A 17,988-nucleotide genomic window follows, 5' to 3' on the forward strand; every position below is an offset into this window, starting at 1 on the left:
GCCGAGCCAAGCGGGGGGTTTTTCCATGAGATGAGACGCAGGAGGAGGAGGAGGCGGCTCCACTGAGATCAACCCACGCTCGAGTGGAAGGAGAACGCGGAGGGGCCACCCTGGAATCAAAGGGTCGCCACGTTTGGGTGGCTTGTCTTGGCAGGGAAAAGGGGGAGAGGGGAGAGAAAAGGCTTGAGTGGGTCAGTTTCCTGTCGGCTGGGTGTTTTCGCTAGACAGGAAACGTCAGGGTAAATCCGATGTAAGCAATCCCTTTCCAAGAATAGTCCCTTGGACTATCTCTCCCCACTTGTGAGTGTTTTCCTACAGGATAGCTTGTCATCGAAGAAATGTAGTCCGGCACTGCTTACACTGCCTTGGCTCCAGGCTACCGAATGGAGTTGTAGTTTTACAAGGTTTTTCTCCTTCTCTGCCCGAGGGAAACCCACCAAATTACAATTCCCAAGACTCTATGCCTGGCACTGAATGGGATCCGTATGGCATTCCTTCTCCCTAACTTTTGCCTGGCAGAGAATGGGATCAGATTGCATCCTTTCTCCCTAACTCACTTGGCTTGTTATTCCTAATAAAGCGGCAGGAAAAAGTGGGAAAAGAAAGCCAACTTTCGATCTATTTGGTCTGTTTCCTGTCTGCTGGATGGGTTTGCTAGACGGGAAATGTCACGACGAAATCCGATGTAAACAATGCTTTTTTAAAAAGACAAGCTTCCTCATAAATACACCTTTTTAAATTCCTATCTCACCCAGGGTTTTCACATTTCATCTTGCACATTTGGCCCGCCCTTTGTGTTTGATTTTTATTATGTTATTTCACACTGTTTATTTTATTTTGTTACTGTTGTGATGTAATTTTACTGTTGTTTTTGTGTCTAACTTTGCTGTATTATTTTGGGCTTGGCCTCATGTTAGCCGCCCCGAGTCCCCTTTGACGGGGTATAAATAAATATTATTATTGTTATTGTTATTGCTATTATCATCCACTCCAGAGTAGTCGAGTGTGATTGAAGTCTATGTGGACCCCGACTTCATCCAAAGTGCCTCACCAAACTGCAGCTCCCAGGATTCCATAGCATTGAGCCCTGGCAGTTAAAATGGTATAAAACTGCATCAATTTTGCAATGTAGATGCACTCTCTGTCTAACTCGTATCACTTCTACAATGTAGTATTCTTAGACATCTTATTGCAGTGCTTTTCCTTGGTGTAGTGCAGGCATGAGCAAACTTGGGTCCTCCAGAGGTTTTGAACTCCAACTCCCGCCATTCCTAATAAACCTCAGACCCTTTCCTGAGGTTTGTTAGGAATGGTGGGAGTTGGAGTCCAAAACCCCTGGAGGACCCAAGTTTGCCCATACCTCCTCTAGGACCATTCCTAACAGCCTCAAGTCCTTTCCTTAGGCGGCTGAGTGGGAAAAGGAAGGGGGCTGAGGTTGTTTGGAATGGTGGGAGTTGGAGTCCAACACATCTGGAGGGCCCAAGTTTGCCCATGCCTGGTATAGCGCATCCATTACTCTAAGCCGACCTCAGTTTGCATCAGTTTGCCTTGTGTTCACTTGTGCGTCTTTGGGGGCATAAACAGTGGCCAACCATAAATCAGAAGGTATGTCTGCAATGTATTTGCTCTTTAGTTACTCTCCAGGAGTCCAAGCAAACTAAATTTTGTAAAGGAATTACTGTATTTTCAGGGTAAAATGTAGTACTGTAACTACAGAGTCTATATTAGTTTTCAATGAAGGACAGAAGTCGAGACGAAGTTGAACGACTTCCTACAAAACAACTCTCGTGAATTCAACCTCGTGCAGAGACAGCAAAGTATTATAGGAGGGAATGTATGCATAGAAGCCGCAAATGGTTCTGATTTCTGTGGCAATGTTCCCCCCCCCCCCCCAAGGGCATTCAGGATTTGAGATAAGGTTATATACTACTATTTATATCAGTAGGCTGTGACTAAATGCACTTATCACATTGAGAAGTTGGATTCAGTTCCCAAAATATCACTCTCGGAAGTTGGGTTCAGTTCTGATATTTGGATCACAACTATAATAGTATTGTCGAAGGCTTTCATGGCCGGAATCACTGGGTTGTTGTAGGTTTTTTTTTCCCGGGCTATATGGCCATGTTCTAGAGACATTCTCTCCTGACGTTTCGCCTGCATCTATGACAAGCATCCTCAGAGGGTGAGGTCTGTTGGAACTAGGAAAAAGGGTTTATCTGTGGAATGACCAGGGTGGGACAAAGGACTCTTGTCTGCTATAATAGCTACAATTATAATATAATAAAATAAATATAATAATATAATATAATATAATATAATAATTTTTTCGTGTCAGGAGTGACTTGAGAAACTGCAAGTCGCTTCTGGTGTGAAAGAATTGGCCGTCTGCAAGGATGTTGCCCAGGGGACGCCCGGATGATTTGATGTTTTTATCATCCTTGTGGGAGGCTTCTCTCATGTCCCCGCTTGGGGAGCTGGACCTGACAGAGGGAGCTCATCCACCTCTTCCCGGATACGAACCTTCGACCTGTCAGTCTTCAGTCCTGCCAGCACAGGGGTTTAACCCACTGAGCCACCGGGGGGGGGGGGGGTTCCTGCAATATAATATAATATAATATAATATAATATAAGCAACTATAATAGGCTAAAAGTATATTCCTAGGTGGAGGAAATTCACCCAGAAAGGATGCCTAGTTTTGCTCTTTAGGATTGGTTTGTGGAGATCAGCTGAGGAAATGGACACGTTTAGCTAAAATTGAACTTGGGTGCGTCCATATCTTTGCCTTCATATCCAGTCTGGACCCTTTTGAATTGTTTCCCAGCATTATTCGCCCCGCCCCCCCTTCCCTAGAAAACCTAAACTTATACTGGCACTATTATTATTATTATTATTATTATTATTATTATTATTATTAACACAACAAGATGAGTCCACAGCAAAAAAAGATCATTCTTCTGGCTGTTGTATCAGATCACACTTCCCAAGGACTGTGTGATGGGAAGTATTGGATGACACTTCCCAAGTGTCTAGGACTGTGTGATGTATCTGCGAATAATGCGTGACTTTTGCAGCTGGCAGATGGTAGTTTTGTCAGCGCCGATTGTGTTTAAGTGCAGGCCAAGGTCTTTAGGCACTGCACCGTGTGCCGATCACCACTGGGACCATCTTTACTGGCTTGTGCCAGAGTCTTTGCAATTCGATCTTTAAATCCTTGTATGGTGTCAGCTTTTCCTGTTGTTGTTGTTGTTGTTGTTGTTGTTATAGAACCGGGATTCCCAGAATAATTTGTTCTGAAAGGATCAGCAAAAGCTGACACTTTCAGGACAAGTGAACCTGCAGAAATCCCAGGCTCGTGATGTCTAAGGCAGGACTGTGCAAAGACGTGGATATGTGGTGCCTTTCTTTTACATTCACACACAAATAGGTGGATTTTTTAAATGTATATATGAATAATGCAGTCCCCGAATTTCAAACATTCCAACGATTCATAGTTAAGACTCATGGTTTGAGAGAAATTTACCCCTGGGAAGGGAAATTCACTCCTGAAAAGGGTATCTTGGGGAAAAGGTGTCTCCAAAGCTTTCTCACCAATCCATGTTTCCACACAACAAAGCTAAATTTTTCAGTGCAATTGGACGACACTTTCACTGCTCTAGCTCAATGCGATGGGATCCTGGGAGCTGTAGTTTGGTGGGAGCAAGGCCACTCTTTGGCAGATAAAGCTGAAGACCTTGCAAGACTACAAATCACATCCATCTATTATGTGAGAAAACAGAAATGCTGGATCACCATGTCAGAACTACACAGAGAAGCCACCGAAAACATGTGAACAAGTTCAACAGAAAGAAGGAAACCATGAAAATGAACAAAATCTAGTATCTACCAGTATTAAAAAGCTCTAAAATCAAGACAGTAAATAAAGGACAACACTCAGAAAACGGGGGTTCCAGACAGGACACAGTCAGGAATCCTTCCAACAAAGGATTCCCCAGGCTATAAGCAGCCAGGCTTTGAAGCTACAAGGCTATTCAGTGCTAATCAAGCTGGCAAACTGCAACATTCATACTTGCCTCAAGCTGACAAGAGTTTTTCTCCCACCCTGAACATTGCCTAGTTTCCAACAGACCTCACAACCTCCGAGGATGCCTGCTATATAGATGTGGGCGAAACGTTAGGAGAGAATGCTTCTGGAACATGGCCATACAGCCTGGAAAACTCACAGCAACCCACATCAAGTTAAAGTGGTGCCAAACTGCGGTTCATTCTCTCTACAGCGTAGATGCGCCCCTTAGACTGCAATAATAATAACAGTGGTGGTGATGATGATGATGATGATGATGATGATGATGATGATGATGATGACCGGCCTCTCCTTACAGCTCCTACAGATGGAGGAGATCCCAAGGGCCAATCAGTCCAACCCCCTGCCATGCAGGAACACACAAGCAAAGCACTCCCGACAGATAGCCTTCCAGCCTCTTCTAGCCACTCATAGGGTCGCCATAAATCGGAAACGAAGGCCCACAATCACAACCACAACAAACTACCTCTCCCTGCTGGGCTTACTGATTTTTTTCCCTCTGGTCTGAGAAGAAGGGAACTGGAGAAGGGAGCTGAGGTCACTCTTTGTTTTCCTGAGTGTGAGGTGCAAGGACTCCCTTGGAGGAAGGCCACAAGTCCTTGGAGATCTGCTTCCGTTGCATCTTTCTTTCCAAGCAAGAGCGGGTGATCTACACTACACGGTAAAAGGAGCATCATACCGCATTTAACTGACCTGACTCCATCCCATGAAATACTGGCCTTGTATCATGAAAGAATAAAAGCAGATCCACTCGCCATTTAGTTAGAAACAGACAGAAAGTCTAATGAGACCCTCAAAAGAAAAATCAGAATGAGCAGTATTGATAACGGTTTTGCACACGCAATGGACGTGGGGTCGTTTTGTATGTGGCCATGATACAAGCAATTAGTTGTTTAATTGCGGGATGACATTGATTCATCAATATGATTTCCAACTCTGGCCTAGATCTAATGGGAAGAGACCCGTTTCAATCGTGGGAACTTGATCTAACTCGACACTCTTAAAATTCTGGCTTTCATGGCCGGAATCACTGTATTGCTGTGAGTTTTCCGGGCTGTATGGCCATCTTCCAGAAGCATTCTCTCCTGACGTTTCGCCCACATCAAGGACAGGCATCCTCAGACCTCACAACCTGGAAACCATGAAAATGAACAAAATCTGGCTACAAGTATTAAAAAAAGCTCAAAAATCAGGACAGTAAATAAACAACAACACTCAGAAAACGGGGATTCCAGACAGGACACAGTCAGGACCAGCTAACACCTCCCAATAAAGGATTCCCCCAGACAGGAAGCAGCCAGGCTTTGAAGCTGAAAGGCTATTCAATGCTAATTAATCTGGTCAACTGAACCATTCACACCTGCCTCAAGCAGACAAGAATTCTTTCTCCCACCCTGCACATTCCACAAATATATAAACCCAATTTTCCTAGTTTTCAGCAGACCTCACAACCTCTGAGGATGCCTGCCATAGATGTGGGCGGAACGTCAGGAGAGGATGCTTCTGGAACATAGCCACACAACCCGGAAAACTCACAGCAACCCACTAGTGAAATTAATTGATTCCCTGGGTCGGCTCTACTTAGGACTTACAATTGAACTGAAACCATAGAACGTAAGGATGCTGATCAAGGTAATGCAACTTTCCTTTAACTTTGTCTCTATTGAGGTGGGATGATCATGTATCTGCATTATGGAGTTTCTAAGGGTCGCTGTTCTAGGCGAATTCGTGCAAAATATGAACGCAGATGAGAATAAATAGTTGGGGGTTCAGTTGGGAAATCTCTGAACTGCACAAAACTCCCTCAATGCGCACTCAAATCCCAAACTCCCTTTACCGGGAGTGCACTACCTCCAAGGGCGCATTTACCTACTGAATGAATCCTTATAATTTCGGATCATTGGTGAGTTGAAGGAATGCGATGGAGCTCCAGAGATTCTTGAACATACTGATTATCTGGTTCCCTCACAGCCAGGTTTCAGACCTGGTCATGGCACTGAGATGGCTTTGGTCACCTTGGTGGATGACCTCCGCAGAGAACTTGACAGGGTGAGTGTGTCCATGTTGGTTCTCCTGGACATCTCAGTGGCTTTAGATCCAATCTGACCATGTTATCTTTCCGGGAAGGCTTTCTGGAATAGGTCTTGGGGGATACTGCCTTGCAGTGGCTCCAATCCTTTCTGGAGGGTCGTACCCAGTCCTCCACTCTACAATCCTGACACCATAAAACCCAAGGACCTTACTCTCCTATCCCCTGAATTCTGCACTTTTTCTTAGCTCTAGGAATTTTGCACAAACTCAGAGCCCTCTGAACTCAGCACTTTTATTGCTCCCATGGTACTGTTTTCATGATGTTATGTTTTATTGTGACATTTTTCTATTTGGTTTTGTTTTTATTATTATTGTAGTTGGGGAGAAGAAAGGCGATTCCTCAAACTACAAGAAAGGAGATTCCATCTGAACATTAGGAAGAACTTCCTGACTGTGAGAGCCTTTCAGCAGTGGAACTCTCTGCCCCGGAGTGTAGTGGAGGCTTCTTTGGAAGCTTTTAAGCTTTGGAAGCTTTGGAAGCTTTTAACCTTCTTTGGAAGCTTTTAAGCAGAGGCTGGATGGCCATCCGTGCTTTGAATGCAATTTTCCTGCTTTTTGGCAGGGGGTTGGACTGGATGGCCCATGAGGTCTCTTCCAACTCTATGATTCTATTATTCTAAGGCAGAAGACCTTGCAGAACTACCATTCCCGCGATCCCATGGCAGTTAAAGCAGGGTCAGGCTGCATTTATTCTACATTGTAGAAAAGCACCCTTAGAGACTGGCTGCTGCAAGTATGGCATGCAAAGATTCACTAAGTAGCTATTCACTAGCGAAGCGACAAATAAAAAAGGATGTAGCGTTTCTGGACGCTAAAAAGTAGTGAAACTTAGTATCTTGAAGGCACCAGATCCGTCTAGTCGTGAGAGCAAAACAGGAGTTCGCCCTGGAGAGTACTTATTGAGTGCCATAAACTATATTTCAGAGGAAGGAACTGGCAAAACCAGGTTTGACTACGCCTTGCTTTAAAAAAAACACACAATGAAATTAATTAGACTGTCATAAGGCAACAGGTCAACTGTACACATATATTACTTAGGCGATTCCTCAAGGATAGTCTTCCAAGATCAGTGTACTGGCGGTGGGTCAGGTGGGTCCGTAGGTGACTGTGGAGCCCTATTGATCTGCAGAGGGCATTGGTTTCCAGGTGGAAGGTGGTCCACCTTCCGCCTTCCTCTTGGCATGGTTCTCCCTTTCGCCCTCCATTTGTGACTCTTCAAATTCTACAGCACTGCTGGTCACAGCTGACCTCCAGCTGGAGCACTCAAAGGCCAGGGCTTTCCAGTTCTCAGTGTCTATGCCAGAGTTTTTATGGTTGGCTTTGAGCCCATCTTTAAATCTCTTTTCTTGCCCACCAACATTCCGTTTTCCTTCGTGAGTTTGGAGTAGAGCAATTGCTTTGGGAGAAAGTGCTCTGGCATCCGAACAGTGGAGTTGATGGCTGAGGACCTTTGCTTTAATGCTGGTGGTCTTTGCTTCATCCAGCACACTGACATTTGTCTGCTTGTCTTCCCAAGAGATTTGCAGGATTTTCTGGAGCCAGCGCTGATGGAATCGTTCCAGGAGTTGCATTTGACCTCTGTAGACAGTCCACATCTCGTAGGCCTATAGCAGGATTGGGAGGACATATATACAAGGAAGGGAACGAGAATTGGCCTATGGAGGCATCAGTTGAACCAAAGAGCCTTTGTGCATGAGCTGTGCCAGAGCTCCTTTTCTTATTTGTCTCAAAGCAAAACAGTTTGTGTGCTTAATTTGGGGTGTATCTACACTGTGGAATGAATGCAGTTTGATGCCACTTTAACTGCCATGCTTGGGGTTGCAGTTTTCCAAGATCTTTAGCCCTCTCTCTCAAACGACAGATCCCAGGATTCTATACATTTCGGATACATTTGTGACGCATGGCAGCCAGGCATGTAGCCAGGAGGAGAGCTGGGGGGGGGGGGGGGCTGAAGCCATTTTCATGGTGGTTCGCGAAAAGGCCTTATTGGTGCATTATTTAAACTGTTATGTTTATTAATATCATGATCTGATCACCATACTCAATATATCTCATGTGCATGGGGGTATTGGGCTAATGATACAAAAGTTTTGCTAGGCTAGACCCTCTTTCACTCAGACTCAGCCCCCCCCCCGAAACTCAGCCCCCCCCCGAAACCCCCCCTAAAAAAATTCAGCCCCCCCCCCCCCCCCGAAACGAAATCCTGGCTATGGGCCTGATGGCAGCTGAAGCGACGGCACACTGCATTCGTCTACAGAATATGTGCTCCCTTCCAGATTATCTCATTTGAACTGTGTTATATGGCAAACTCATAGAATCCAGTTCAAAGCACATATGGATTATCTGCTTTGATAATTCTGGATTATAGGGCAGTGTAGAAGGGCCCCAAAATGCCTTTGCATGCAGACATTTCAGACTAACCCTTGTACCGGACAGGTCGGAGGTTAGAATCTGGGGAGAGTGTGGATGAGCTCCTTCTGTTAGCTCCAGCTCCCCATTTATGAGAGAAGCCTCCCACAAGGATGGTAAAACATCAAAACATCCGGGCGCCCCCAAGGCAATGTCCTCACAGCCGGCCAATTCTCTCACACCAGAAGCGACTTGCAGTTTTTTAAGTAGCTCCTGAAAAGAAAAGAAAAAGCTCAACGTTGGGGTGCTAAAACATGCTCCTGAATCTCACCTTGGTGCTGTTTAAGGCCTCTTCTACAGTGCCATATAATCCAGAGTATCAAAGCAGATTACCCACATTACCTGCTTTAATCCATTTTAAAACAGATAATCCACATTATCTAACTTGAACCGGATTATATGTGTCTTCACTGCCATATAATCCGGTTCCAAGCTGATAATATGGACGAAGGACCCTGCAGAAGAGGGTTCAACTGTGCTTCCTTAAAAAAAGGAAAATCAACCTGTTCAGTAAGCTCGGCAAATGCCGATTCGTTTTCAGTAAATGCTTTTTTCTAGACCTTCCTACCTGGGGTCCCGCCAACATTTCCCAGGCCAGAAGGGGTCCCAAGTGCTCTAGATCAACATCAGCCATGCCAATAATGGTAATGTCAGTAGCTTGAAAATATCATAGACGCTCCAGTATTCTTACTGTGCGGTGATAATTTTTAAATAATTTATATTTTCCCCACTGATGTATTTTATTTTAAAAAATCATTTATTTCTTTTTTTCGTGTCAGGAGCCTTGGTTCTGGTGTGAGAGAATTGGCCGTTTGCAAGGACGTTGCCCAGAGGACATCCGGATGTTTTGATGTTTTACCACCCTTGTGGGAGGCTCCTCTCATGTCCCCGCATGGGGAGCTGGAGCTGACAGAGGGATTGGAACCTCCGACCTGTGGGTCTTGGGTCTTCAGTTTGAACCCATTGCGTCAAGAGGTCAGACGATTTAGGTGCCCCCTCCCCTTTCTCTCTTGGTAACCAGTCTTTGTAAACCCAGTCCGCCTGTGTGAAAGCATCTCTCCAAAGGTCTCCAAGGCCCCTGCTTTCCTTGGGAGAGGAGCTGGCCCTTTGGAGTGACTTTTTCCACCTCCCAGTGGGACGAAGTGGGGCCGGAGAGCCTGGCCTCTCTCTCTCCCTCTCTGTTGCTTGCTTTCCCCTCGCAGCCCCCTTGCTTTCCCTCCTTGGGCTGCGGGGATCTCCCCGGGCGGGCGGCGTTATCAGGGCCCGCCACAAACGCCGCATGAAAAGCCATAAACATCCGGAGCGCTTCCTGCCAAAGCCGCGCCGAGGGTCTGGAGCCCACGGACACGAGAGGAAAGGCCGGGAGGAGGGTCGCGCGCGCACTCGCTCACCCGCTCGCTGGGGAGGCGCCCACGGAGCAAGGGGCGGGGCGCGGAGGGGAGCCGCATTTGCACAAATCCACGCACGTGTGCCCTGGACTCGTATGTGTACTAGCAGAATGCCCCCATGCGTGTCCCTCCTTCAGCTATCACAATCTACTACTGTGAGGCTGCCATACAATGCACTTTCTGAATGCAGATTAAGTGCAATGAAAGTTCAATGCACTTAATCTGCATTCTGGAACTACATTATATGACAATGTAGATCAGGCATGGATCAACTTGGGCCTTCCAAGTGTTTTGGACTCCAACTTCCACCATTCCTAACAGCCTCAGGCCCCTTCCTTTCCCCCCTCAGTGGCTTAAGGAAAGGGCCAAGGCTGTTAGGACGGATTTTACCCAGCGCCCAAAGTCCAAATAGTATCGACTCACAGGCAAGAGGAAAAATGAACAGAAAAATCTTTACTCTTTACTTAGCAGAGATGAAACATAAACTTGCAATGTTGCATACAAAAATCAAACAGTGCAAGAAACATAGTCTTTATAAGTAACACAAAATAAGACATCTTCATCTTAAATCAAATGAGAGAGCAAAACAAAAACCTTAAGTAAATAGCTATTCCACCATAGCCTCCTTCAGAATAGCTTCTCCATGCTGCTCCCCAGAGCAAGGCTTTAAGCATAGATCTCCTCAGAGAAAAACCTCTCCAGAAGCTCTCCACCACCCACACTGTATTGTAAAAACTCATACAATTATGCCCTATCGGGTGTGGCCCAAGTTTGCTAATTGACCTACATTACCAGCTGCACATAATAATTAACACCATAAGGTTTTTCTTCAACACACACACACTTGGTCCTTCTAGGACAGTGGTTCTCAACCTGGGGTCCCCTGATGTTTTTGGCCTACAACTCCCAGAAATCCCATCTAGTTTACCAGCTGTTAGGATTTCTGGGAGTTGAAGGCCAAAAACATCTGGGGACCCCAGGTTGAGAATCACTGGTCTAGGACTTACCAAAGTCCAAAACCCCTGGAGGGAGGGCCCAAGTTTCCCATGCCTGTGCTACACCGAGGAAAAGCACTGCCCTGGGAAAAACAAAGGGCCTGAGGCTGTTAGGAATGGTGGGAGTTGGAGTCCAAAACACCTAGACTGAGAGCCCAAGTTGGTCCATGCCTGCTATAGACCCAGCCCAAGTCACAATTTGAGATTCTTAAGTGGTGGTTCGTGGTTTCATGCAAGCATTTCAGACTTCAGGAGATCTTTCTCTCTCTCTTTCTCTTTCTCTCTCTCTCTCCTGAGGTATGAAATGCTTGCAAGAATCCCCGAACCGCTTAAGAATCTCAAAACTGAGACTCAGGCTGAGCTACATCCTGAACTATTTTAACTGTGAATTTTGTAAAACTGTTTATATTTAATTATGTTTTAATCAAACCCCAGCTGTGTGTGTGGAGATGTGTGGTATGTATGTGTATTAAAGGAAATATTCAACTGAGCAAAAAAAAAAAAAAAAAAAAAGAGAGAGAGAGAGGCATCCATCAATCGCCTATGATCAAAGTCCTGAACCCAAGGCTGATACCCGACTTGATTGAGTCAGGCAAAACTGGAATGGCCCTGGTCAAGAGACCTTTTATCTGGAACTCAGCCACTTCCCCCTCTGGCTCACTGGCCACATTTAGTGTTGTGTAAATCCTCACATTTCTAAAATGCAAAGAAGTGCAGTAGCTCGCTCATTGAGTCATACCTTTCTGAGGTAAAATTAGACAGAGTATTGGCTTCCTCTTATCGAAATCTCTAAGCCCCACTGAATAAGTCATAAGGTCCACTGAGTCTTCTCAAACAGAGGATGCACCTATGTTGTATAATTAATGCGGTTTAACACAATTTTAACTGCAATCTCTCAATGTCATGGGATCCTGGGAGTTGGAGTTTAATGAGGAGCCAGCAATCTTTGGCAGAGAAGGCTAAAGACCCTCCATGGCATGATGTAAAATTGCATTAATTCCACATCTTACAATGCCTTATGTGCACCCTCTGAATTGGATTCAGATTATTGTTGGAAATGTCAACCTTCTTCAAGCCTCCGCTAATAATTTGTCTGTATATAGTTTGGATTACTTACTGTATTGTCTATGTGTGTATTGGTATGCAGTTTTCCTTAACTCTATGTTGTGGGAGGGGCTGCATACTATGTGAGCAGATCTGGGACTGTTCAGACTCAGACTCCATTTTAGAAACTGTATGCTTTTAGAAGTCAGTAGGAAGCATGTGTACAGTTTCAACAGAAAGGAAGAAACCATTAAAATGAACAAAATTTGGCTACCAGTATTAAAAAAAACTCTAAAATCATAACAGTAAATAAAGAACAAAACTCAAAAACAGGGGAATTCCAGACAAGAAACAATCAGGGCCAGTTAATCACCTCCCAATAAAGGATTTCCCCAGGCAGTAAGAAGCCAGACCTTAAAATTGATAGGCCATTAAATGCTAATTAAGGTGGCCAATTGAAACATTCACACCTACCTCAAGCAGGCAAGAGTTCTTTCTCCCACCCTGAACACGCCAGAGATATATAAACTCAATTTTCCTAGTTTTCAACAGACCTCACAACTTCTGAGGATGCTTGCGATGGATGCAGGCAAAATGTCATACAGCCTGGAAAACTCACAACAACCCAGATTTTGCTTGAGCTTGTGCTTATTCATATTACAGGGGATCACCACTTTTCTTTCCTTGAGGGGCAGCAACTTTGAAGTGCATACATTTGACCCACACTGTGCATTTTTAACTTGTTACAATCAGGACAAACAAAGTTTATGGACAGGTCTGAAGGAAAGACAATGTCAAGGAGATAGTAAGGGTAACCCAACTGTAGGGGAAGAAACTTTCATATGAACCTGACAATGGCAGGCATTCCTGCAGCTGAATGATGTCACAGATCTCTCCTCTGATAGCAATATTGACAGTAAATCTATGATTGGCATCACAGCCGTCTTAGTTTCTTCCTCTACCACCCTTGAGCTAAACTAAGCTCTCCTAATTAGTTTTCTAAGCTTCTAATGAGTGTGCTAGACTTTGCTTTCAATTAAATGGGTGTTAAAATAGTCGCTCAGGGTTGTTTGGAGGGGGGACCATTTAGGAGGTGCTTTTTCTTCCAGTTATGTGATTGGGGAAGGTCAATCCACAAACACCCCCAGCTCATCTGGCTCCTAAGCAGAATTTGTAAAAGTTAACTATTTTTATTGCAATCCCCAGCAGTTGTTCCAAACAAGCAGAGAAATATGAATTAAAGGGTTAAATCTGTCACATTGTATTGATTTGAACCATGTATTATCTCTTAGCTTCTGCATGTATGTGTGAGAGATAAAAAGAAACCATTTAAAACATTAAATACAGAGATAAGAACTATTAAAGTAAACTGGAAACACTCCTTTAAAAATAATTGAAAATCAAACAGTTACAATAGCAGAGAAATATTAAGGGCCAAAGATTGAGTCTTTGCTGCCTACTAGAATTTTTTTTTTTGGGGGGGGGGATCTACACTGCCATATAATCCAGATTATCTGATTTGAACTGGATTATATGAGTCTACATTGCCATATAATATAGTTCAAAGCAGATTCTAGATTCAGAAACTGGATTATATGGCAGTGTAGATGAGTCTTTAGAGGAGATGAGGTTCGGCTAAATTACTTTGGCAGGGGGTTGTAGAAAATCCACATTGTCTGCTTTGAAGTGTATTATATGGCAGTGTAGACTAAGATAATCCAGTTCAAATCAGACAATGTGGATTTTCTGCTTGAATAACCTGGATTATCTGGCAGTGTGGAAGTGCCCTGTAATGGGCCCCTTCTATACTTCCATATAATCCAGATTATCAAATCAGATAATCCACATTATTTGATTTGAACTGGATTATATGAGCCTACACTGACATATTATCCAGTTCAAAGCAGATATTCTGGATTGTATATGTCAGTGGACAAAGTCCTACACACACACACACACACACACACACACACAAAACTAGGTCCCTTCTACACTGCCATATAATCCAGATTATCAAATCAAATAATCCACATTACCTGCTTTGAACTGGATTCTATGAGTGTACACTGCCAGACAATCCAATTCAAAGGAGATAATCTGGATTTTATATGGCAGTGTAGAAGGGGCCTTAGTCACAGGTAGTGAGGAGATGCACAACAAAATTATTGTCAAGTATCTCAGATCTCAGACATTCTCATATGGGAGAAAGCAATCTTGGTTTTTTTCCCCACATCTCCGGCCCCTTCTACACTGCCGTATAATTCAGTTTAACAAAGCAGATAATCAACATTATCTGCCTTGAACTGGATTATATGAGTCTACACTGCAATATAATCTTGTTCAAAACAGATACTCTGGATTGTATATGGCAGTGTAGAAGAGCCCTAGTCTTCACAATTTGCTCATGTCTCTTAGGCTCTTCCTACACAGCTGCATAAAATCCAAATTATGTGCTTTGAGCTGGAATATATGGCAGTATAGACTCAAATAATGCAGTACAAAGCAGATAATGTGGATTACCTGCCTTGACATTCTGGATTATATGTTAGTGTAGAAGGGCCCTAACTGTAACAAGAACTCACAGCTTGGATGTTTTACCTCACGACTTGTTTTTTTTCCTTTGAACAATCTTGTGATAGTCAGTGGGTTCATTATCACAAACTAACTGCTACATCATTTTATTCATGCTTATCTAAATGCAACACAGCTGGAATTGTATAATCCTAGTCATGTTTAATGAGAAGTAAATTCCATTGAAGTGACAGACTGATACACAGGTAAGCATGTGTTTGTGATTCCAGAGGGGAAAATCCACTGAAAGAAGTAGAGGTACTATGCATGGATGGCCTGATCTACCAGTACTATGTAGTGTTAGGTCTACTCCTCCTCCTCCTCCACTGGTGTTAAAGAAAAAAAGAGTTGATCCTCTATATCCACAAATCCAGTATCTATAGATTCACCCATCCGCAGCTTGATTTTTTAAAAAATCCCAAAAGCAAACCTTGATTTTGACCATTCATATAAGCAATACCATTTTGCAATGCCTTTAGATATAATGGGTTTTTGATATCCACAAATCAAATTCCAGCAGATACCAAGGGTCACAGTATTTCCCTCTGTTTCAATATGGTATAAGATTACATCGAAAAGTATTTTATTATTAAAAAGGAGGAAATGAAATGCAGGACAGTCTTCTATATAGTTCATTCAGTAGTATTTAGTTTTAAATAAATGATCATAAAGGAACCCAGCTGTGTATTGACACAAAGTACTGATTTCTGTTGATGGGATTTGCTTCAACATGCATTAAAGATTGGGGGGCCCTTCACACAGCTGTATAAAATCTACATTGAACTGGATTATATGGCAATGTGGACTCAGATAATCCAGTTCAAAGTAGATATTGTGGATAATCTGCCTTGATATTCTGGGTTATATGGCTGTGTGGAAGGGCACTGGGTTGCTATCAAAGGTTGAGTGTAAAGTAATGCAAATAATATCTGATTGGTCTTATTTGCAAGTTGACTAAACAATGATCCTAAGAAGCATGACATAACATATACAACATTTCTTGAATAAGAATTATAAATTTCTGACTAAAGTGGCACCTTGTAAAGTTTTCATCAGAAGTTCTAATCATAAGACAATCCACAAAAGATTTGAATATTATATGGCACAGCATACTGCTTAGAGATTCTTGTAGAGAAAGATCCTGTTCATTTGACAAACCTTTCTGAGTAGTTATTGTACATACCCAGTACTACTAACTACTAACCAAGGATGCTACCAGATTTCACAGAAATGTGTGCCAAAGTGTGTTTAAAAAACCCATTTTGGTGCACATTTGTGTCCTCACACCTTCCCCAAAACCTGGGCTTTCCCAGGTGGCTGTCCCCATGCCATCATGGTAAGTACCGCAATGGCTTAGAGCCAACCAAAAATCTCCCCCAAATGCCCTTAAAATAAGAAAAAACCTAAGAAAAAACTTACTGGGCTGCCATGACTCCTCTCCAGAGGCGGGGGGGGGGGGGGGGGAGGTGGGATTGCTCCTGACCCCCCCCCCCCATTTCCTGGTGCATCATTTCTACGTGCCATGAGGCCTCCAGAGAGGCCTCCATGGCAGCCCAGTAAGTTCTTTCTTATTTTAAGGGCTTTGTGGAGAGGGAGTTGGGAAAGGGGGTGCCCTCCTCAGTTCGCTAGGCTCATGGGACCTGAAGACACGAGATGTGCTATGGGGACTGACCACAAGACTACCCAGTAGTCAGTCTTCACAGGACCCATACCCAATTAGACCTGGGCCTTTCAGGAAAGCCCAGATCTAATGGGGTATTAAATTATTTTGGGACAAAGCATAATTTACTTGCTTTGTCGCAAATCAGTCCTCTTTTACCAGAGGCATTGTTTGGACACCTCCAGTAAAAGTCCGAAAGTGCCTGCATTTTGGGCCCTATCTGGAAGGGCCTCAAGTCATGTCCCACATGCTCAATAGTGCTTCATATAAAATAAGTATACATGGGATTGCCAAGAATCTTGCTAAGAAACCCCGGTGGTAGGATCATCTTAGGGTTGCTATAAATCAAAAATTACATGAGGCATCTAGCAGCAGCAGCAGCTGCAGGAGCAACAAACCATCATAAACTGATCATAAGCAGGTCTTATAATTTCTGGGATTTTACAAAAATGGCTTCTTTAAGATTTTCTAGTGCTTGATAGTTTAATGAACCACTGCAGTTTGTAACTTCACAGTAATTAGTATGTGATGCATCATTTATCTAGAAATAAATACAACTAATTATAAGCTATATTACATACAAGCTGCATAAATACTTACTTGGAGTAAGGGTCCACTAATTAAAATAGAATTAATTAATTGTTTTTAATTTGATGTTACAATGTAATTGGATTAACAATGTTACACCTACAATCAGGATCGATCCAGAAACCTTTCCTTATGAATGATATGTGAATGGCATAGTATGCCACATCTAATTGTAGCCCGATCAGTAGCACGATATCTACAAAATCATTGCAATTCTGCTCTTCTTCATGCCTTTAAATTATAAATACCTGATGAGTTTAATCTCTATGCCAAAATTTACACACAGCTTTGATGAAAAAATAGTAAGATTGTAAATATTGTTAAATAATTATTCATAATATACTAGTTGGGGCAGAATTTGCTTAAAGAACCCACCCCCCAGCCCCAAAATCTGCCTTCTATTCCCCACATTGTTGAGAATTATGTCTTTATTCAGTGGTGAGATAAATAATTCTGTGTGTGTGTCCAGAGATGCTCTCTTCGTTACTATGTTTCAGGGCAGAATCCTGACACTTAGGTTAGATACCAGGGCTCAGTGCTGTTGATCCTTGATGAAGATTATGTCTACCTAACAGGATTATATTGATCTCATTAAAGTTTGGTTCTATCATGTAGAAATAGTTCCCAAGCTTGCTTGATTGGGTTTGGAAAATCTCCACTCTCTTCTTTGCTCTATCATTATCTTTCAAATCAACACATGATTCCCTTTGAAAGTTATTTGCCGAAGGGAGGGAGTCAGACAATGGTTAGCTCTTGGAGCCACCATCAGAAAAAAGGAAACTAAATACATTTGGGGGAAGGAGACCAGGTTGCTACATCCAGTTCAGATAACCTGAAACAACTTTTTAAAAAATGCACTCAGTTGTCTATGGTCCATCCTACAGTTAAATACATGTTAGGTGAACCGAAGGGGTGCAAGAGTTATCTCAGAGCAGACAGGACCTGCTGTTTATTTTCCAGGATCAGACAGGATCTGGTGTCTCTAGGGTATTCAGACCCAAGCTACTATAACATCCAATGCAAGTCACTAAAACTACCTGCAACTCAGAAGTCTCCTGAAGAATGTCACAATATGTTCTAGGCTGTATTTAAACCCTTCCCAGTTTCTTTACTGTACAGTTTGTACTGACTAATTATGTGAACAACACTTTGAAGTGTTA

Source organism: Anolis sagrei, chromosome 4 (assembly GCF_037176765.1).
Source record: "Anolis sagrei isolate rAnoSag1 chromosome 4, rAnoSag1.mat, whole genome shotgun sequence".
Classification (NCBI taxonomy): domain Eukaryota; kingdom Metazoa; phylum Chordata; class Lepidosauria; order Squamata; family Dactyloidae; genus Anolis; species Anolis sagrei.